The 23,732-nt window shown below is 37.1% G+C and overlaps 1 long non-coding RNA gene across 1 annotated transcript; it reads left to right on the top strand.

The window, feature by feature from the left end:
- Window positions 1-1,084: 1,084 nt before the first annotated feature.
- Window positions 1,085-3,068, top strand: LOC144411380 (uncharacterized). Its single transcript, XR_013468542.1, has 3 exons — window positions 1,085-1,232; window positions 1,433-1,534; window positions 2,338-3,068. It is a non-coding gene; the product is annotated as an uncharacterized LOC144411380 (long non-coding RNA).
- The last annotated feature ends 20,664 nt before the right edge of the window (window positions 3,069-23,732 follow it).

The following is a 23,732-nucleotide window of genomic DNA, read 5'->3' as shown; positions in this document are numbered from 1 at the left end:
AGATGTCCCGCAAAGCACACAACACCTGAAAATGTTGTGAAGTTATCCTTCCCCGAATATGTATTGCACACTGACACCAAACTAGAGCAATGCCGAAAACAATATTTTGAGTTGGCGAAGGCCGGCGAAGAGAGAAACTGCCAAATGTCAAAGGACCTCAGATGTCGGCTCATCCGAAACACCATGACCAGTATGATCGCAATCCTGAGGGCAACGGGGGACAGAGACAGATACCCGTCAAAGCCAGAAATAACAGCTATGGCAAAGCGAACAGTGCTGTACTACCCCATGCTGCAGGGCCGAGACCTGAGCAGCAAGTATGCATGGGTAGGTCAAATGCATCCAGGTGCATGTTTGATGTTTGAAGCATTTATTTGAATTTTTCTTGTCACAGGTTACTGTGTACTCACAGCTATACAAAAGATTGAAAAATTTGAGATCACCCCAAAAGACCAATCCAAAGAGGCGCCGACTCGAGGAGCTAAAGTGCCAACCTGACTGACCCAGATGAATTTGATTCAAGTGACTCAACAGTCATTCTGGATCTCCCCTCAAAAGGGGGTAGCATTCAAGCATTCAAGACTTCCCTTCTGAAGGGAGTAGCACCCCAGACTCGGGCAACAATGCCAGATGTGAGTTCTAACATTACATTTACAAATTTGTGTGGTGTTCATAGTTTACACTTCTTTTGATTGGAAGACTAATAAACTGGAAGACTCAAACTAATTGCTACCATATTATTTATAAAGTTACTAATTTCTATGAATTAATGCCATGTATTTAATTATGTATATTTCTGTCCTTCATCTAAGATGCCCGCATCTTTGCGTAAGAAGAAAACTCCAAACCGTGAGTCCGTCTCTCAGCTCCTGGATTTGGAATTTTCAGCCAGAAGAGCATTCATTGACTCTGATTCTTTTTGCGAGGAGGACAGACACAAGAAAATTCCAGAGGACATTGGACATGTAAGTCATTATTGACTAAGCATAATTTAAAACATGGCACCACACAAAACAATGTCTTGTATGCCAATTTCTGTCTCCTACCCAATGCAGTCAAATGTCTTTATTTGTATGTTGGATAGGTGATGGGGGAGCTTCAACGCATTCTGGACAAAAATAACATCCATTACATTGATGAGCTGAAGGGAAGATGGAACGACTTCTGCCAGAAGGTGCAGTTTTTTGGTGTGTGGAAAAAGCTGCTGAAACCCTCAGTAGGAATGGACAAAGGTAAGCAATGATGTTTGATGTTATTAGGGTGGACATTAGGCAGGTTTATGTGCTAGTGTCTTCTTTTCATCTGTGGTGGCTATCGCATGATTTGTGTAACTTTTTTTGTATTTTAGCAGATGTTGTAAACTTTTGGTCAGATTTGACCTTGTATTATCTAAGTGTAAAAGTAACACATATTATCCTCAACAATTGAACAGGCTCTCAGTATCCTACGTGTGCTGCCTTCATTGTTCCCCTCTTCATCTGCTCCTCTGAAGAAGTTAGGACATGTGAGTGAGGCTCTTGTGCATGTCCTCGAGGTAAGCAAAATGAATGCACTACTTGGTTAATAGTTTTTATTGACCTAGTGAAGACCTAAAAAGACTGGCCTAGCCCAACAAATGTAAATACATTTATATAGATTCAAATACAGTGTGTTAAGCAACACAATTTTTTGCAGTACAGTAATCCCTCGTTTATCGCGGGGGTTACGTTCCGAAAATGACCCGCGATAAGTGAAATCCGCGAAATAGAAAACTTTTTTTTTTTTTACAATTAGCAACTATTACATGTATACAAATACAGTGGCTCGCGTGTAGGCCGTTTCACTGCTCTTCAGACTGGGCCGCTGCATCCTGACTGCGCTCTGCAGTGTTCTCTTCTTCTGAAGCCCGCGGTGCAGGTGTGTTTGTTCGGGAGAAGAACATAGTGATAGGCAGCTGTTGTCGCTCTTTTTTCTTCTTTGCAAAAAGATCCTTGTACACCGACATGCCACCATCGATTACGTTGGAGAACTGTAATGAACGGCTCGGGAGTGAGTTTTTAGCGAATCAGAATGCAGAGCACAATGCACCAAAAAAAAAAAAAATGCAATATGAAAATCCGCGAAATAGCGAATCCGCGATAAGTGAACCGCGAAGTGGCGAGGGATTACTGTAGACCCACAGACACATTCTGATATTCTTTATATCTGTGGTTCTAAAGCTTCTTAGACAGTGTGCCACCTCAGTAAATATTGGACTCCTCAAGTACCACTAAAATCACTGATGTAAAAGAAAACCATAGCTCCTCCTCTGAATTTTTCTTTATCCTGATGGAAAGATGTCCATTTTATGTGTTTAAGGAAAAAGAAGACCCCAATGACTATCTGAAGAAACGTCGTCTCTCCTGCCCAGTCCTTATTGTGAGTTTGTCCAACTGCCTCCTGGCTGTAGGAGATGTGCTGATAACTACGCTCCCAAAAGACAAGGTAACACAGGGTGTTTTATACCTTACGGCCTACTATTATGCTCTACACCTTACTTACCCCAGGTGCGTAGCCACTCTGCTCTCTGTCATAAAAACGGAGGTTCTCTTGGACACAATCCATGAGCGAGACCTCACACCATCTTTCAAGAAGGGCATGGCTGACTGGAAAGCCTTTGTTGGCAAGTAAAGCCGTTTCCATTCTTATTTAGCAAATGTTTCCCAATGTTAAGGTCGCAATAATAACAATGTTGTTGATCTATTGAGGGACACAGTGGTCAAATATTTATGTTAATGTTAGCCCAAGACCCATAACTTGTTGCAATAATAAGCACATTGTAAGTGTATTGAGGAGACAGAGGTCAGATGATTATGTCTGACTGTAATCCATGTGTTACACATATATGGCATGTTTTGCTATGTTTTTTTACTATTATTAGTATTTTATTACAGTGCCATACACACTGCGCCAAAACATGACTGGTGCTGCAGGCACAGTGTAACTGACTAACTGCACTGTATTGTAAGAATTGTTTGCTCCCTCCTGCATTTCAGAGCTAAAGAGGCATGCTCTTTCTTATGCAAATAAAATATTTGTTTGTTTAATGCACAACTTGTTTTCATTGAAGTATGCGTTTGTCTTAAATTTAGAACAGGATCACTATTGTAGAGCTAACATTAAGTTAAAAGCACTTGAATTGAGATTAGTTATGATACAAAAGCACTTCTTATGAGTAAAACAATGCATAATATGAGTATTTCCAGCTAACTTCAAGACATTTTTTATCCTAAAATGCTTAAATAATCACTTTTTAATCTTATTTCAAGTTGGTGGTGTTCTAAAATCTAGGACAATGTCACTATTTTAGAACTTTAAATGAGTTAAATACACTTGAAATAAGAGGGATGCTACTTTTGAGCATTTCAAGCTTATTATGATACACAACACTTTCTAATACTAGTAAAATATAGCTCAAAATAAGTTTACCTGGCTAATTTCAAGATCAATTCCTATCTCAAAAGTCCTAAATATTACATCTTATTTCAAGAAATCTTGACAAGCCGATTTTCACTAGTTCCATTGGCAGATTTTTTTGCTTATTTCAAGCAAAAACGTCTCGTATTTGTTGTTTTTTTACTTATTTTTGGAGGGGCATTTTTTCCAGTGTGAGAGAAGCCTTAAAAACGCACAGAACACAAGAATGCATTGGTTCACAGTGTTTTCCTCAAACTAGCACCTCAGGAAAGTACATTTAACTGTTTTATGATGTTATCATGGTTTGTCAATAGTTTTCCAACCTTTTTTGTTCAAACTAAGTTTTTGTGCTTTCTTGAGTATTAAGGCGTTTGCAGGCTGAGAGAAGCCTTAAAAACGCACAGAACACAAGAATGCATTGGTTCACAGTGTTTTCCTCAAACTAGCAGCTCAGGAAAGTACATTTATCTTTTTTATGATGGTATCATGGTCTGTGAATAGTTTTCCAACCTTTTTTGTTCAAACTAAGTTTTTGTGCTTTCTTGAGTATTAAGGCGTTTGCAGGCTAAGAAAGCCTTAAAAACGCACAGAACACAAGAATGCATTGGTTCACAGTGTTTTCCTCAAACTAGCACCTCAGGAAAGTACATTTAACTGTTTTATGATGTTATCATGGTTTGTCAATAGTTTTCCAACCTTTTTTGTTCAAACTAAGTTTTTGTGCTTTCTTGAGCATTAAGGCGTTTGCAGGCTGAGAGAAGCCTTAACACAGAACACACTTATCACAGAACACAAGAATGCATTGGTTCACAGTGTTTTCCTCAAACTAGCACCTCAGGAAAGTACATTTAACTGTTTTATGATGTTATCATGGTTTGTCAATAGTTTTCCAACCTTTTTTGTTCAAACTAAGTTTTTGTGCTTTCTTGAGTATTAAGGCGTTTGCAGGCTGAGAAAGCCTTAAAAACGCACAGAACACAAGAATGCATTGGTTCACAGTGTTTTCCTCAAACTAGCACCTCAGGAAAGTACATTTAACTGTTTTATGATGTTATCATGGTTTGTCAATAGTTTGAACAAAAAAGGTTGGAAAACTAAGTTTTTGTGCTTTCTTGAGTATTAAGGCGATGGCAGGCTGAGAAAAGGCTAAAAAACGCACAGAACACAAGAATGCATTGGTTCACAGTGTTTTCCTCAAACTAGCAGCTCAGGAAAGTACATTTATCTTTTTTATGATGTTATCATGGTTTGTCAATAGTTTTCCAACCTTTTTTGTTCAAACTAAGTTTTTGTGCTTTCTTCACTATTAAGGCGTTTGCAGGCAGAGAGAAGGCTTAAACACGCACAGAACACAAGAATGCATTGGTTCACAGTGTTTTCCTCAAACTAGCAGCTCAGGAAAGTACATTTATCTTTTTTATGATGGTATCATGGTTTGTGAATAGTTTTCCAACCTTTTTTGTTCAAACTAAGTTTTTGTGCTTTCTTGAGTATTAAGGCGTTTGCAGGCTGAGAGAAGCCTAAAAAACGCACAGAACACAAGAATGCATTGGTTCACAGTGTTTTCCTCAAACTAGCACCTCAGGAAAGTACATTTATCTTTTTTATGATGGTATCATGGTCTGTGAATAGTTTTCCAACCTTTTTTGTTCAAACTAAGTTTTTGTGCTTTCTTCACTATTAAGGTGTTTGCAGGCAGAGAGAAGGCTCAAACACGCACAGAACACAAGAATGCATTGGTTCACAGTGTTTCCCTGAAACTAGCAGCTCAGGAAAGTACATTTATCTTTTTTATGATGGTATCATGGTTTGTGAATAGTTTTCCAACCTTTTTTGTTCAAACTAATTTTTTGTGCTTTCTTGAGTATTAAGGCGTTTGCAGGCTGAGAGAAGCCTTAAAAACGCACAGAACACAAGAATGCATTGTTTCACAGTGTTTTCCTCAAACTAGCAGCTCAGGAAAGTACATTTATCTTTTTTATGATGGTATCATGGTCTGTGAATAGTTTTCCAACCTTTTTTGTTCAAACTAAGTTTTTGTGCTTTCTTGAGTATTAAGGCGTTTGCAGGCTGAGAGAAGCCTTAAAAGCGCACAGAACACAAGAATGCATTGGTTCACAGTGTTTTCCTCAAACTAGCAGCTCAGGAAAGTACATTTATCTTTTTTATGATGGTATCATGATCTGTGAATAGTTTTCCAACCATTTTTGTTCAAACTAAGTTTTTGTGCTTTCTTGAGTATTAAGGCGTTTGCAGGCTGAGAGAAGCCTAAAAAACGCACAGAACACAAGAATGCATTGGTTCACAGTGTTTTCCTCAAACTAGCAGCTCAGGAAAGTACATTTATCTTTTTTATGATGGTATCATGGTTTGTGAATAGTTTTCCAACCTTTTTTGTTCAAACTAAGTTTTTTGTGCTTTCTTGAGTATTAAGGCGTTCGCAGGCTGAGAGAAGCCTTAAAAACGCACAGAACACAAGAATGCATTGGTTCACAGTGTTTTCCTCAAACTAGCAGCTCTGGAAAGTACATTTATCTTTTTTATGATGGTATCATGGTCTGTGAATAGTTTTCCAACCTTTTTTGTTCAAACTAAGTTTTTGTGCTTTCTTGAGTATTAAGGCGTTTGCAGGCTGAGAGAAGCCTTAAAAACGCACAGAACACAAGAATGCATTGGTTCACAGTGTTTTCCTCAAACTAGCACCTCAGGAAAGTACATTTAACTGTTTTATGATGTTATCATGGTTTGTCAATAGTTTTCCAACCTTTTTTGTTCAAACTAAGTTTTTGTGCTTTCTTCACTATTAAGGCGTTTGCAGGCAGAGAGAAGGCTTAAACACGCACAAAACACAAGAATGCATTGGTTCACAGTGTTTTCCTCAAACTAGCAGCTCGGGAAAGTACATTTATCTTTTTTATGATGGTATCATGGTTTGTGAATAGTTTTCCAACCTTTTTTGTTCAAACTAAGTTTTTGTGCTTTCTTGAGTATTAAGGCGTTTGCAGGCTGAGAGAAGCCTAAAATACGCACAGAACACAAGAATGCATTGGTTCACAGTGTTTCCCTCAAACTAGCAGCTCAGGAAAGTACATTTATCTTTTTTATGATGGTATCATGATCTGTGAATAGTTTTCCAACCTTTTTTGTTCAAACTAAGTTTTTGTGCTTTCTTGAGTATTAAGGCGTTTGCAGGCTGAGAGAAGCCTTAAAAACGCACAGAACACAAGAATGCATTGGTTCACAGTGTTTTCCTCAAACTAGCACCTCAGGAAAGTACATTTAACTGTTTTATGATGTTATCATGGTTTGTCAATAGTTTTCCAACCTTTTTTTGTTCAAACTAAGTTTTTGTGCTTTCTTGAGTATTAAGGCGTTTGCAGGCTGAGAGAAGCCTTAAAAACGCACAGAACACAAGAATGCATTGGTTCACAGTGTTTTCCTCAAACTAGCAGCTCAGGAAAGTACATTTATCTTTTTTATGATGGTATCATGGTCTGTGAATAGTTTTCCAACCTTTTTTGTTCAAACTAAGTTTTTGTGCTTTCTTGAGTATTAAGGCGTTTGCAGGCTGAGAGAAGCCTTAAAAACGCACAGAACACAAGAATGCATTGGTTCACAGTGTTTTCCTCAAACTAGCACCTCAGGAAAGTACATTTAACTGTTTTATGATGGTATCATGGTCTGTGAATAGTTTTCCAACCTTTTTTGTTCAAACTAAGTTTTTGTGCTTTCTTGAGTATTAAGGCGTTTGCAGGCTGAGAAAGCCTTAAAAACGCACAGAACACAAGAATGCATTGGTTCACAGTGTTTTCCTCAAACTAGCAGCTCAGGAAAGTACATTTAACTGTTTTATGATGTTATCATGGTTTGTCAATAGTTTTCCAACCTTTTTTGTTCAAACTAAGTTTTTGTGCTTTCTTGAGTATTAAGGCGTTTGCAGGCTGAGAGAAGCCTTAAAAGCGCACAGAACACAAGAATGCATTGGTTCACAGTGTTTTCCTCAAACTAGCAGCTCAGGAAAGTACATTTATCTTTTTTATGATGGTATCATGATCTGTGAATAGTTTTCCAACCATTTTTGTTCAAACTAAGTTTTTGTGCTTTCTTGAGTATTAAGGCGTTTGCAGGCTGAGAGAAGCCTAAAAAACGCACAGAACACAAGAATGCATTGGTTCACAGTGTTTTCCTCAAACTAGCAGCTCAGGAAAGTACATTTATCTTTTTTATGATGGTATCATGGTTTGTGAATAGTTTTCCAACCTTTTTTGTTCAAACTAAGTTTTTGTGCTTTCTTGAGTATTAAGGCGTTCGCAGGCTGAGAGAAGCCTTAAAAACGCACAGAACACAAGAATGCATTGGTTCACAGTGTTTTCCTCAAACTAGCAGCTCTGGAAAGTACATTTATCTTTTTTATGATGGTATCATGGTCTGTGAATAGTTTTCCAACCTTTTTTGTTCAAACTAAGTTTTTGTGCTTTCTTGAGTATTAAGGCGTTTGCAGGCTGAGAGAAGCCTTAAAAACGCACAGAACACAAGAATGCATTGGTTCACAGTGTTTTCCTCAAACTAGCACCTCAGGAAAGTACATTTAACTGTTTTATGATGTTATCATGGTTTGTCAATAGTTTTCCAACCTTTTTTGTTCAAACTAAGTTTTTGTGCTTTCTTCACTATTAAGGCGTTTGCAGGCAGAGAGAAGGCTTAAACACGCACAAAACACAAGAATGCATTGGTTCACAGTGTTTTCCTCAAACTAGCAGCTCGGGAAAGTACATTTATCTTTTTTATGATGGTATCATGGTTTGTGAATAGTTTTCCAACCTTTTTTGTTCAAACTAAGTTTTTGTGCTTTCTTGAGTATTAAGGCGTTTGCAGGCTGAGAGAAGCCTAAAATACGCACAGAACACAAGAATGCATTGGTTCACAGTGTTTCCCTCAAACTAGCAGCTCAGGAAAGTACATTTATCTTTTTTATGATGGTATCATGATCTGTGAATAGTTTTCCAACCTTTTTTGTTCAAACTAAGTTTTTGTGCTTTCTTGAGTATTAAGGCGTTTGCAGGCTGAGAGAAGCCTTAAAAACGCACAGAACACAAGAATGCATTGGTTCACAGTGTTTTCCTCAAACTAGCACCTCAGGAAAGTACATTTAACTGTTTTATGATGTTATCATGGTTTGTCAATAGTTTTCCAACCTTTTTTTGTTCAAACTAAGTTTTTGTGCTTTCTTGAGTATTAAGGCGTTTGCAGGCTGAGAGAAGCCTTAAAAACGCACAGAACACAAGAATGCATTGGTTCACAGTGTTTTCCTCAAACTAGCAGCTCAGGAAAGTACATTTATCTTTTTTATGATGGTATCATGGTCTGTGAATAGTTTTCCAACCTTTTTTGTTCAAACTAAGTTTTTGTGCTTTCTTGAGTATTAAGGCGTTTGCAGGCTGAGAGAAGCCTTAAAAACGCACAGAACACAAGAATGCATTGGTTCACAGTGTTTTCCTCAAACTAGCACCTCAGGAAAGTACATTTAACTGTTTTATGATGGTATCATGGTCTGTGAATAGTTTTCCAACCTTTTTTGTTCAAACTAAGTTTTTGTGCTTTCTTGAGTATTAAGGCGTTTGCAGGCTGAGAAAGCCTTAAAAACGCACAGAACACAAGAATGCATTGGTTCACAGTGTTTTCCTCAAACTAGCAGCTCAGGAAAGTACATTTAACTGTTTTATGATGTTATCATGGTTTGTCAATAGTTTTCCAACCTTTTTTGTTCAAACTAAGTTTTTGTGCTTTCTTGAGTATTAAGGCGTTTGCAGGCTGAGAGAAGCCTTAAAAACGCACAGAACACAAGAATGCATTGGTTCACAGTGTTTTCCTCAAACTAGCACCTCAGGAAAGTACATTTAACTGTTTTATGATGTTATCATGGTTTGTGAATAGTTTTCCAACCTTTTTTGTTCAAACTAAGTTTTTGTGCTTTCTTCACTATTAAGGCGTTTGCAGGCAGAGAGAAGGCTTAAACACGCACAGAACACAAGAATGCATTGGTTCACAGTGTTTTCCTCAAACTAGCAGCTCAGGAAAGTACGTTTATCTTTTTTATGATGGTATCATTGTTTGTAAATAGTTTTCCAACCTTTTTTGTTCAAACTAAGTTTTTGTGCTTTCTTGAGTATTAAGGCGTTTGCAGGCTGAGAGAAGCCTTAAAAACGCACAGAACACAAGAATGCATTGGTTCACAGTGTTTTCCTCAAACTAGCACCTCAGGAAAGTACATTTAACTGTTTTATGATGTTATCATGGTTTGTCAATAGTTTTCCAACCTTTTGTTCAAACTAAGTTTTTGTGCTTTCTTGAGTATTAAGGCGTTTGCAGGCTGAGAGAAGCCTTAAAAACGCACAGAACACAAGAATGCATTGGTTCACAGTGTTTTCCTCAAACTAGCACCTCAGGAAAGTACATTTAACTGTTTTATGATGGTATCATGGTCTGTGAATAGTTTTCCAACCTTTTTTGTTCAAACTAAGTTTTTGTGCTTTCTTGAGTATTAAGGCGTTTGCAGGCTAAGAAAGCCTTAAAAACGCACAGAACACAAGAATGCATTGGTTCACAGTGTTTTCCTCAAACTAGCACCTCAGGAAAGTACATTTAACTGTTTTATGATGTTATCATGGTTTGTCAATAGTTTTCCAACCTTTTTTGTTCAAACTAAGTTTTTGTGCTTTCTTGAGCATTAAGGCGTTTGCAGGCTGAGAGAAGCCTTAACACAGAACACACTTAGCACAGAACACAAGAATGCATTGGTTCACAGTGTTTTCCTCAAACTAGCACCTCAGGAAAGTACATTTAACTGTTTTATGATGTTATCATGGTTTGTCAATAGTTTTCCAACCTTTTTTGTTCAAACTAAGTTTTTGTGCTTTCTTGAGTATTAAGGCGTTTGCAGGCTGAGAAAGCCTTAAAAACGCACAGAACACAAGAATGCATTGGTTCACAGTGTTTTCCTCAAACTAGCACCTCAGGAAAGTACATTTAACTGTTTTATGATGTTATCATGGTTTGTCAATAGTTTTCCAACCTTTTTTGTTCAAACTAAGTTTTTGTGCTTTCTTGAGTATTAAGGCGATGGCAGGCTGAGAAAAGCCTAAAAAACGCACAGAACACAAGAATGCATTGGTTTACAGTGTTTTCCTCAAACTAGCACCTCAGGAAAGTACATTTAACTGTTTTATGATGTTATCATGGTTTGTGAATAGTTTTCCAACCTTTTTTGTTCAAACTAAGTTTTTGTGCTTTCTTCACTATTAAGGCGTTTGCAGGCAGAGAGAAGGCTTAAACACGCACAGAACACAAGAATGCATTGGTTCACAGTGTTTTCCTCAAACTAGCAGCTCAGGAAAGTACATTTAACTGTTTTATGATGTTATCATGGTCTGTGAATAGTTTTCCAACCTTTTTTGTTCAAACTAAGTTTTTGTGCTTTCTTGAGTATTAAGGCGTTTGCAGGCTGAGAGAAGCCTTAAAAACGCACAGAACACAAGAATGCATTGGTTCACAGTGTTTTCCTCAAACTAGCACCTCAGGAAAGTACATTTAACTGTTTTATGATGTTATCATGGTTTGTCAATAGTTTTCCAACCTTTTTTGTTCAAACTAAGTTTTTGTGCTTTCTTCACTATTAAGGCGTTTGCAGGCAGAGAGAAGGCTTAAACACGCACAGAACACAAGAATGCATTGGTTCACAGTGTTTTCCTCAAACTAGCAGCTCAGGAAAGTACATTTATCTTTTTTATGATGGTATCATGGTCTGTGAATAGTTTTCCAACCTTTTTTGTTCAAACTAAGTTTTTGTGCTTTCTTGAGTATTAAGGCGTTTGCAGGCTGAGAGAAGCCTTAAAAACGCACAGAACACAAGAATGCATTGGTTCACAGTGTTTTCCTCAAACTAGCACCTCAGGAAAGTACATTTAACTGTTTTATGATGTTATCATGGTTTGTCAATAGTTTTCCAACCTTTTTTGTTCAAACTAAGTTTTTGTGCTTTCTTGAGTATAAGGCGTTTGCAGGCTGAGAGAAGCCTAAAAAACGCACAGAACACAAGAATGCATTGGTTCACAGTGTTTTCCTCAAACTAGCAGCTCAGGAAAGTACATTTATCTTTTTTATGATGGTATCATGGTTTGTGAATAGTTTTCCAACCTTTTTTGTTCAAACTAAGTTTTTGTGCTTTCTTGAGTATTAAGGCGTTTGCAGGCTGAGAGAAGCCTAAAAAACGCACAGAACACAAGAATGCATTGTTTCACAGTGTTTTCCTCAAACTAGCAGCTCAGGAAAGTACATTTATCTTTTTTATGATGGTATCATGATCTGTGAATAGTTTTCCAACCATTTTTGTTCAAACTAAGTTTTTGTGCTTTCTTGAGTATTAAGGCGTTTGCAGGCTGAGAGAAGCCTTAAAAGCGCACAGAACACAAGAATGCATTGGTTCACAGTGTTTTCCTCAAACTAGCAGCTCAGGAAAGTACATTTATCTTTTTTATGATGGTATCATGATCTGTGAATAGTTTTCCAACCATTTTTGTTCAAACTAAGTTTTTGTGCTTTCTTGAGTATTAAGGCGTTCGCAGGCTGAGAGAAGCCTTAAAAACGCACAGAACACAAGAATGCATTGGTTCACAGTGTTTTCCTCAAACTAGCAGCTCAGGAAAGTACATTTATCTTTTTTATGATGGTATCATGGTCTGTGAATAGTTTTCCAACCTTTTTTGTTCAAACTAAGTTTTTGTGCTTTCTTCACTATTAAGGCGTTTGCAGGCAGAGAGAAGGCTTAAACACGCACAGAACACAAGAATGCATTGGTTCACAGTGTTTTCCTCAAACTAGCAGCTCAGGAAAGTACATTTATCTTTTTTATGATGGTATCATGGTCTGTGAATAGTTTTCCAACCTTTTTTGTTCAAACTAAGTTTTTGTGCTTTCTTGAGTATTAAGGCGTTTGCAGGCTGAGAGAAGCCTTAAAAACGCACAGAACACAAGAATGCATTGGTTCACAGTGTTTTCCTCAAACTAGCACCTCAGGAAAGTACATTTATCTTTTTTATGATGGTATCATGGTCTGTGAATAGTTTTCCAACCTTTTTTGTTCAAACTAAGTTTTTGTGCTTTCTTGAGTATTAAGGCGTTTGCAGGCTGAGAGAAGCCTTAAAAGCGCACAGAACACAAGAATGCATTGGTTCACAGTGTTTTCCTCAAACTAGCAGCTCAGGAAAGTACATTTATCTTTTTTATGATGGTATCATGATCTGTGAATAGTTTTCCAACCTTTTTTGTTCAAACTAAGTTTTTGTGCTTTCTTCACTATTAAGGCGTTTGCAGGCAGAGAGAAGGCTTAAACACGCACAGAACACAAGAATGCATTGGTTCACAGTGTTTTCCTCAAACTAGCAGCTCAGGAAAGTACATTTATCTTTTTTATGATGGTATCATGGTTTGTGAATAGTTTTCAAACCTTTTTTGTTCAAACTAAGTTTTTGTGCTTTCTTGAGTATTAAGGCGTTTGCAGGCTGAGAAAAGCCTAAAAAACGCACAGAACACAAGAATGCATTGGTTCACAGTGTTTCCCTCAAACTAGCAGCTCAGGAAAGTACATTTATCTTTTTTATGATGGTATCATGGTTTGTGAATAGTTTTCAAACCTTTTTTGTTCAAACTAAGTTTTTGTGCTTTCTTGAGTATTAAGGCGTTTGCAGGCTGAGAGAAGCCTAAAAAACGCACAGAACACAAGAATGCATTGGTTCACAGTGTTTCCCTCAAACTAGCAGCTCAGGAAAGTACATTTATCTTTTTTATGATGGTATCATGATCTGTGAATAGTTTTCCATCCTTTTTTGTTCAAACTAAGTTTTTGTGCTTTCTTGAGTATTAAGGCGTTTGCAGGCTGAGAGAAGCCTTAAAAACGCACAGAACACAAGAATGCATTGGTTCACAGTGTTTTCCTCAAACTAGCAGCTCAGGAAAGTACATTCATCTTTTTTATGATGGTATCATGGTTTGTGAATAGTTTTCCAACCTTTTTTGTTCAAACTAAGTTTTTGTGCTTTCTTGAGTATTAAGGCGTTTGCAGGCAGAGAGAAGGCTTAAACACGCACAGAACACAAGAATGCATTGGTTCACAGTGTTTTCCTGAAACTAGCAGCTCAGGAAAGTACATTTATCTTTTTTATGATGGTATCATGGTTTGTGAATAGTTTTCCAACCTTTTTTGTTCAAACTAAGTTTTTGTGCTTTCTTGAGTATTAAGGCGTTTGCAGGCTGAGAGAAGCCTAAAAAACGCACAGAACACAAGAATGCATTGGTTCACAGTGTTTTCCTCAAACTAGCACCTCAGGAAAGTACATTTAACTGTTTTATGATGTTATCATGGTTTGTGAATAGTTTTCCAACCTTTTTTGTTCAAACTAAGTTTTTGTGCTTTCTTCACTATTAAGGCGTTTGCAGGCAGAGAGAAGGCTTAAACACGCACAGAACACAAGAATGCATTGGTTCACAGTGTTTTCCTCAAACTAGCAGCTCAGGAAAGTACATTTAACTGTTTTATGATGTTATCATGGTCTGTGAATAGTTTTCCAACCTTTTTTGTTCAAACTAAGTTTTTGTGCTTTCTTGAGTATTAAGGCGTTTGCAGGCTGAGAGAAGCCTAAAAAACGCACAGAACACAAGAATGCATCGGTTCACAGTGTTTTCCTCAAACTAGCAGCTCAGGAAAGTACATTTATCTTTTTTATGATGGTATCATGGTTTGTGAATAGTTTTCCAACCTTTTTTGTTCAAACTAAGTTTTTGTGCTTTCTTGAGTATTAAGGCGTTTGCAGGCTGAGAGAAGCCTTAAAAACGCACAGAACACAAGAATGCATTGGTTCACAGTGTTTTCCTCAAACTAGCACCTCAGGAAAGTACATTTAACTGTTTTATGATGTTATCATGGTTTGTCAATAGTTTTCCAACCTTTTTTGTTCAAACTAAGTTTTTGTGCTTTCTTCACTATTAAGGCGTTTGCAGGCAGAGAGAAGGCTTAAACACGCACAGAACACAAGAATGCATTGGTTCACAGTGTTTTCCTCAAACTAGCAGCTCAGGAAAGTACATTTATCTTTTTTATGATGGTATCATGGTCTGTGAATAGTTTTCCAACCTTTTTTGTTCAAACTAAGTTTTTGTGCTTTCTTGAGTATTAAGGCGTTTGCAGGCTGAGAGAAGCCTTAAAAACGCACAGAACACAAGAATGCATTGGTTCACAGTGTTTTCCTCAAACTAGCACCTCAGGAAAGTACATTTAACTGTTTTATGATGTTATCATGGTTTGTCAATAGTTTTCCAACCTTTTTTGTTCAAACTAAGTTTTTGTGCTTTCTTGAGTATAAGGCGTTTGCAGGCTGAGAGAAGCCTAAAAAACGCACAGAACACAAGAATGCATTGGTTCACAGTGTTTTCCTCAAACTAGCAGCTCAGGAAAGTACATTTATCTTTTTTATGATGGTATCATGGTTTGTGAATAGTTTTCCAACCTTTTTTGTTCAAACTAAGTTTTTGTGCTTTCTTGAGTATTAAGGCGTTTGCAGGCTGAGAGAAGCCTAAAAAACGCACAGAACACAAGAATGCATTGTTTCACAGTGTTTTCCTCAAACTAGCAGCTCAGGAAAGTACATTTATCTTTTTTATGATGGTATCATGATCTGTGAATAGTTTTCCAACCATTTTTGTTCAAACTAAGTTTTTGTGCTTTCTTGAGTATTAAGGCGTTTGCAGGCTGAGAGAAGCCTTAAAAGCGCACAGAACACAAGAATGCATTGGTTCACAGTGTTTTCCTCAAACTAGCAGCTCAGGAAAGTACATTTATCTTTTTTATGATGGTATCATGATCTGTGAATAGTTTTCCAACCATTTTTGTTCAAACTAAGTTTTTGTGCTTTCTTGAGTATTAAGGCGTTCGCAGGCTGAGAGAAGCCTTAAAAACGCACAGAACACAAGAATGCATTGGTTCACAGTGTTTTCCTCAAACTAGCAGCTCAGGAAAGTACATTTATCTTTTTTATGATGGTATCATGGTCTGTGAATAGTTTTCCAACCTTTTTTGTTCAAACTAAGTTTTTGTGCTTTCTTCACTATTAAGGCGTTTGCAGGCAGAGAGAAGGCTTAAACACGCACAGAACACAAGAATGCATTGGTTCACAGTGTTTTCCTCAAACTAGCAGCTCAGGAAAGTACATTTATCTTTTTTATGATGGTATCATGGTCTGTGAATAGTTTTCCAACCTTTTTTGTTCAAACTAAGTTTTTGTGCTTTCTTGAGTATTAAGGCGTTTGCAGGCTGAGAGAAGCCTTAAAAACGCACAGAACACAAGAATGCATTGGTTCACAGTGTTTTCCTCAAACTAGCACCTCAGGAAAGTACATTTATCTTTTTTATGATGGTATCATGGTCTGTGAATAGTTTTCCAACCTTTTTTGTTCAAACTAAGTTTTTGTGCTTTCTTGAGTATTAAGGCGTTTGCAGGCTGAGAGAAGCCTTAAAAGCGCACAGAACACAAGAATGCATTGGTTCACAGTGTTTTCCTCAAACTAGCAGCTCAGGAAAGTACATTTATCTTTTTTATGATGGTATCATGATCTGTGAATAGTTTTCCAACCTTTTTTGTTCAAACTAAGTTTTTGTGCTTTCTTCACTATTAAGGCGTTTGCAGGCAGAGAGAAGGCTTAAACACGCACAGAACACAAGAATGCATTGGTTCACAGTGTTTTCCTCAAACTAGCAGCTCAGGAAAGTACATTTATCTTTTTTATGATGGTATCATGGTTTGTGAATAGTTTTCAAACCTTTTTTGTTCAAACTAAGTTTTTGTGCTTTCTTGAGTATTAAGGCGTTTGCAGGCTGAGAGAAGCCTAAAAAACGCACAGAACACAAGAATGCATTGGTTCACAGTGTTTCCCTCAAACTAGCAGCTCAGGAAAGTACATTTATCTTTTTTATGATGGTATCATGGTTTGTGAATAGTTTTCAAACCTTTTTTGTTCAAACTAAGTTTTTGTGCTTTCTTGAGTATTAAGGCGTTTGCAGGCTGAGAGAAGCCTAAAAAACGCACAGAACACAAGAATGCATTGGTTCACAGTGTTTCCCTCAAACTAGCAGCTCAGGAAAGTACATTTATCTTTTTTATGATGGTATCATGATCTGTGAATAGTTTTCCATCCTTTTTTGTTCAAACTAAGTTTTTGTGCTTTCTTGAGTATTAAGGCGTTTGCAGGCTGAGAGAAGCCTTAAAAACGCACAGAACACAAGAATGCATTGGTTCACAGTGTTTTCCTCAAACTAGCAGCTCAGGAAAGTACATTCATCTTTTTTATGATGGTATCATGGTTTGTGAATAGTTTTCCAACCTTTTTTGTTCAAACTAAGTTTTTGTGCTTTCTTGAGTATTAAGGCGTTTGCAGGCAGAGAGAAGGCTTAAACACGCACAGAACACAAGAATGCATTGGTTCACAGTGTTTTCCTCAAACTAGCAGCTCAGGAAAGTACATTTAACTGTTTTATGATGTTATCATGGTTTGTGAATAGTTTTCCAACCTTTTTTGTTCAAACTAAGTTTTTGTGCTTTCTTGAGTATTAAGGCGTTTGCAGGCTGAGAGAAGCCTTAAAAACGCACAGAACACAAGAATGCATTGGTTCACAGTGTTTTCCTCAAACTAGCACCTCAGGAAAGTACATTTAACTGTTTTATGATGTTATCATGGTTTGTCAATAGTTTTCCAACCTTTTTTGTTCAAACTAAGTTTTTGTGCTTTCTTCACTATTAAGGCGTTTGCAGGCAGAGAGAAGGCTTAAACACGCACAGAACACAAGAATGCATTGGTTCACAGTGTTTTCCTCAAACTAGCAGCTCAGGAAAGTACATTTATCTTTTTTATGATGGTATCATGGTCTGTGAATAGTTTTCCAACCTTTTTTGTTCAAACTAAGTTTTTGTGCTTTCTTGAGTATTAAGGCGTTTGCAGGCTGAGAGAAGCCTTAAAAGCGCACAGAACACAAGAATGCATTGGTTCACAGTGTTTTCCTCAAACTAGCAGCTCAGGAAAGTACATTTATCTTTTTTATGATGGTATCATGATCTGTGAATAGTTTTCCAACCATTTTTGTTCAAACTAAGTTTTTGTGCTTTCTTGAGTATTAAGGCGTTTGCAGGCTGAGAGAAGCCTAAAAAACGCACAGAACACAAGAATGCATTGGTTCACAGTGTTTTCCTCAAACTAGCAGCTCAGGAAAGTACATTTATCTTTTTTATGATGGTATCATGGTTTGTGAATAGTTTTCCAACCTTTTTTGTTCAAACTAAGTTTTTGTGCTTTCTTGAGTATTAAGGCGTTCGCAGGCTGAGAGAAGCCTTAAAAACGCACAGAACACAAGAATGCATTGGTTCACAGTGTTTTCCTCAAACTAGCAGCTCAGGAAAGTACATTTATCTTTTTTATGATGGTATCATGGTCTGTGAATAGTTTTCCAACCTTTTTTGTTCAAACTAAGTTTTTGTGCTTTCTTCACTATTAAGGCGTTTGCAGGCAGAGAGAAGGCTTAAACACGCACAGAACACAAGAATGCATTGGTTCACAGTGTTTTCCTCAAACTAGCAGCTCAGGAAAGTACATTTATCTTTTTTATGATGTTATCATGGTTTGTGAATAGTTTTCCAACCTTTTTTGTTCAAACTAAGTTTTTGTGCTTTCTTGAGTATTAAGGCGTTTGCAGGCTGAGAGAAGCCTTAAAAACGCACAGAACACAAGAATGCATTGGTTCACAGTGTTTTCCTCAAACTAGCACCTCAGAAAAGTACATTTAACTGTTTTATGATGTTATCATGGTTTGTCAATAGTTTTCCAACCTTTTTTGTTCAAACTAAGTTTTTGTGCTTTCTTGAGTATTAAGGCGTTTGCAGGCTGAGAGAAGCCTTAAAAACGCACAGAACACAAGAATGCATTGGTTCACAGTGTTTTCCTCAAACTAGCACCTCAGAAAAGTACATTTAACTGTTTTATGATGTTATCATGGTTTGTCAATAGTTTTCCAACCTTTTTTGTTCAAACTAAGTTTTTGTGCTTTCTTCACTATTAAGGCGTTTGCAGGCAGAGAGAAGGCTTAAACACGCACAGAACACAAGAATGCATTGGTTCACAGTGTTTTCCTCAAACTAGCAGCTCAGGAAAGTACATTTAACTGTTTTATGATGTTATCATGGTTTGTGAATAGTTTTCCAACCTTTTTTGTTCAAACTAAGTTTTTGTGCTTTCTTGAGTATTAAGGCGTTTGCAGGCTGAGAGAAGCCTTAAAAACGCACAGAACACAAGAATGCATTGGTTCACAGTGTTTTCCTCAAACTAGCACCTCAGGAAAGTACATTTAACTGTTTTATGATGTTATCATGGTTTGTCAATAGTTTTCCAACCTTTTTTGTTCAAACTAAGTTTTTGTGCTTTCTTCACTATTAAGGCGTTTGCAGGCAGAGAGAAGGCTTAAACACGCACAGAACACAAGAATGCATTGGTTCACAGTGTTTTCCTCAAACTAGCAGCTCAGGAAAGTACATTTATCTTTTTTATGATGGTATCATGGTCTGTGAATAGTTTTCCAACCTTTTTTGTTCAAACTAAGTTTTTGTGCTTTCTTGAGTATTAAGGCGTTTGCAGGCTGAGAGAAGCCTAAAAAACGCACAGAACACAAGAATGCATTGGTTCACAGTGTTTTCCTCAAACTAGCACCTCAGGAAAGTACATTTATCTTTTTTATGATGGTATCATGGTCTGTGAATAGTTTTCCAACCTTTTTTGTTCAAACTAAGTTTTTGTGCTTTCTTCACTATTAAGGTGTTTGCAGGCAGAGAGAAGGCTTAAACACGCACAGAACACAAGAATGCATTGGTTCACAGTGTTTTCCTCAAACTAGCAGCTCAGGAAAGTACATTTATCTTTTTTATGATGGTATCATGGTTTGTGAATAGTTTTCCAACCTTTTTTGTTCAAACTAAGTTTTTGTGCTTTCTTCACTATTAAGGCGTTTGCAGGCTGAGAGAAGCCTTAAAAACGCACAGAACACAAGAATGCATTGGTTCACAGTGTTTTCCTCAAACTAGCACCTCAGGAAAGTACATTTAACTGTTTTATGATGTTATCATGGTTTGTCAATAGTTTTCCAACCTTTTTTGTTCAAACTAAGTTTTTGTGCTTTCTTCACTATCAAGGCGTTTGTAGGCAGAGAGAAGGCTTAAACACGCACAGAACACAAGAATGCATTGGTTCACAGTGTTTTCCTCAAACTAGCAGCTCAGGAAAGTACATTTATCTTTTTTATGATGGTATCATGGTTTGTGAATAGTTTTCCAACCTTTTTTGTTCAAACTAAGTTTTTGTGCTTTCTTGAGTATTAAGGCGTTTGCAGGCTGAGAGAAGCCTTAAAAACGCACAGAACACAAGAATGCATTGGTTCACAGTGTTTTCCTCAAACTAGCACCTCAGGAAAGTACATTTAACTGTTTTATGATGTTATCATGGTTTGTGAATAGTTTTCCAACCTTTTTTGTTCAAACTAAGTTTTTGTGCTTTCTTGAGTATTAAGGCGTTTGCAGGCTGAGAGAAGCCTTAAAAACGCACAGAACACAAGAATGCATTGGTTCACAGTGTTTTCCTCAAACTAGCAGCTCAGGAAAGTACATTTAACTGTTTTATGATGTTATCATGGTTTGTGAATAGTTTTCCAACCTTTTTTGTTCAAACTAAGTTTTTGTGCTTTCTTGAGTATTAAGGCGTTTGCAGGCTGAGAGAAGGCTTAAACACGCACAGAACACAAGAATGCATTGGTTCACAGTGTTTTCCTCAAACTAGCACCTCAGGAAAGTACATTTAACTGTTTTATGATGTTATCATGGTTTGTCAATAGTTTTCCAACCTTTTTTGTTCAAACTAAGTTTTTGTGCTTTCTTCACTATTAAGGCGTTTGTAGGCAGAGAGAAGGCTTAAACACGCACAGAACACAAGAATGCATTGGTTCACAGTGTTTTCCTCAAACTAGCAGCTCAGGAAAGTACATTTATCTTTTTTATGATGGTATCATGGTTTGTGAATAGTTTTCCAACCTTTTTTGTTCAAACTAAGTTTTTGTGCTTTCTTGAGTATTAAGGCGTTTGCAGGCTGAGAGAAGCCTTAAAAACGCACAGAACACAAGAATGCATTGGTTCACAGTGTTTTCCTCAAACTAGCACCTCAGGAAAGTACATTTAACTGTTTTATGATGTTATCATGGTTTGTGAATAGTTTTCCAACCTTTTTTGTTCAAACTAAGTTTTTGTGCTTTCTTGAGTATTAAGGCGTTTGCAGGCTGAGAGAAGCCTAAAAAACGCACAGAACACAAGAATGCATTGGTTCACAGTGTTTTCCTCAAACTAGCAGCTCAGGAAAGTACATTTATCTTTTTTATGATGGTATCATGGTCTGTGAATAGTTTTCCGACCTTTTTTGTTCAAACTAAGTTTTTGTGCTTTCTTCACTATTAAGGCGTTTGCAGGCAGAGAGAAGGCTTAAACACGCACAGAACACAAGAATGCATTGGTTCACAGTGTTTTCCTCAAACTAGCACCTCAGGAAAGTACATTTAACTGTTTTATGATGTTATCATGGTTTGTGAATAGTTTTCCAACCTTTTTTGTTCAAACTAAGTTTTTGTGCTTTCTTGAGTATTAAGGCGTTTGCAGGCTGAGAGAAGCCTTAAAAACGCACAGAACACAAGAATGCATTGGTTCACAGTGTTTTCCTCAAACTAGCACCTCAGGAAAGTACATTTAACTGTTTTATGATGGTATCATGGTCTGTGAATAGTTTTCCAACCTTTTTTGTTCAAACTAAGTTTTTGTGCTTTCTTCACTATTAAGGCGTTTGCAGGCAGAGAGAAGGCTTAAACACGCACAGAACACAAGAATGCATTGGTTCACAGTGTTTTCCTCAAACTAGCAGCTCAGGAAAGTACATTTATCTTTTTTATGATGGTATCATGGTTTGTGAATAGTTTTCCAACCTTTTTTGTTCAAACTAAGTTTTTGTGCTTTCTTGAGTATTAAGGCGTTTGCAGGCTGAGAGAAGCCTTAAAAACGCACAGAACACAAGAATGCATTGGTTCACAGTGTTTTCCTCAAACTAGCACCTCAGGAAAGTACATTTAACTGTTTTATGATGTTATCATGGTTTGTGAATAGTTTTCCAACCTTTTTTGTTCAAACTAAGTTTTTGTGCTTTCTTGAGTATTAAGGCGTTTGCAGGCTGAGAGAAGGCTTAAACACGCACAGAACACAAGAATGCATTGGTTCACAGTGTTTTCCTCAAACTAGCACCTCAGGAAAGTACATTTAACTGTTTTATGATGTTATCATGGTTTGTCAATAGTTTTCCAACCTTTTTTGTTCAAACTAAGTTTTTGTGCTTTCTTCACTATTAAGGCGTTTGTAGGCAGAGAGAAGGCTTAAACACGCACAGAACACAAGAATGCATTGGTTCACAGTGTTTTCCTCAAACTAGCACCTCAGGAAAGTACATTTATCTTTTTTATGATGGTATCATGGTCTGTGAATAGTTTTCCAACCTTTTTTGTTCAAACTAAGTTTTTGTGCTTTCTTCACTATTAAGGCGTTTGCAGGCAGAGAGAAGGCTTAAACACGCACAGAACACAAGAATGCATTGGTTCACAGTGTTTTCCTCAAACTAGCAGCTCAGGAAAGTACATTTATCTTTTTTATGATGGTATCATGGTCTGTGAATAGTTTTCCAACCTTTTTTGTTCAAACTAAGTTTTTGTGCTTTCTTGAGTATTAAGGCGTTTGCAGGCTAAGAAAGCCTTAAAAACGCACAGAACACAAGAATGCATTGGTTCACAGTGTTTTCCTCAAACTAGCACCTCAGGAAAGTACATTTAACTGTTTTATGATATCATGGTTTGTCAATAGTTTTCCAACCTTTTTTGTTCAAACTAAGTTTTTGTGCTTTCTTGAGCATTAAGGCGTTTGCAGGCTGAGAGAAGCCTTAACACAGAACACACTTATCACAGAACACAAGAATGCATTGGTTCACAGTGTTTTCCTCAAACTAGCACCTCAGGAAAGTACATTTAACTGTTTTATGATGTTATCATGGTTTGTCAATAGTTTTCCAACCTTTTTTGTTCAAACTAAGTTTTTGTGCTTTCTTGAGTATTAAGGCGTTTGCAGGCTGAGAAAGCCTTAAAAACGCACAGAACACAAGAATGCATTGGTTCACAGTGTTTTCCTCAAACTAGCACCTCAGGAAAGTACATTTAACTGTTTTATGATGTTATCATGGTTTGTCAATAGTTTGAACAAAAAAGGTTGGAAAACTAAGTTTTTGTGCTTTCTTGAGTATTAAGGCGATGGCAGGCTGAGAAAAGCCTAAAAAACGCACAGAACACAAGAATGCATTGGTTCACAGTGTTTTCCTCAAACTAGCAGCTCAGGAAAGTACATTTATCTTTTTTATGATGTTATCATGGTTTGTCAATAGTTTTCCAACCTTTTTTGTTCAAACTAAGTTTTTGTGCTTTCTTCACTATTAAGGCGTTTGCAGGCAGAGAGAAGGCTTAAACACGCACAGAACACAAGAATGCATTGGTTCACAGTGTTTTCCTCAAACTAGCAGCTCAGGAAAGTACATTTATCTTTTTTATGATGGTATCATGGTCTGTGAATAGTTTTCCAACCTTTTTTGTTCAAACTAAGTTTTTGTGCTTTCTTCACTATTAAGGCGTTTGCAGGCAGAGAGAAGGCTTAAACACGCACAGAACACAAGAATGCATTGGTTCACAGTGTTTTCCTCAAACTAGCAGCTCAGGAAAGTACATTTATCTTTTTTATGATGTTATCATGGTTTGTGAATAGTTTTCCAACCTTTTTTGTTCAAACTAAGTTTTTGTGCTTTCTTGAGTATTAAGGCGTTTGCAGGCTGAGAGAAGCCTTAAAAACGCACAGAACACAAGAATGCATTGGTTCACAGTGTTTTCCTCAAACTAGCACCTCAGAAAAGTACATTTAACTGTTTTATGATGTTATCATGGTTTGTCAATAGTTTTCCAACCTTTTTTGTTCAAACTAAGTTTTTGTGCTTTCTTGAGTATTAAGGCGTTTGCAGGCTGAGAGAAGCCTTAAAAACGCACAGAACACAAGAATGCATTGGTTCACAGTGTTTTCCTCAAACTAGCACCTCAG

This window comes from Gasterosteus aculeatus, chromosome 8 (genome assembly GCF_964276395.1).
Source record: "Gasterosteus aculeatus chromosome 8, fGasAcu3.hap1.1, whole genome shotgun sequence".
NCBI classification, from domain to species: Eukaryota; Metazoa; Chordata; class Actinopteri; order Perciformes; family Gasterosteidae; genus Gasterosteus; species Gasterosteus aculeatus.
Note: the sequence above shows the minus strand (reverse complement) of the source record. Positions and strands in the feature narration are given on the sequence as shown.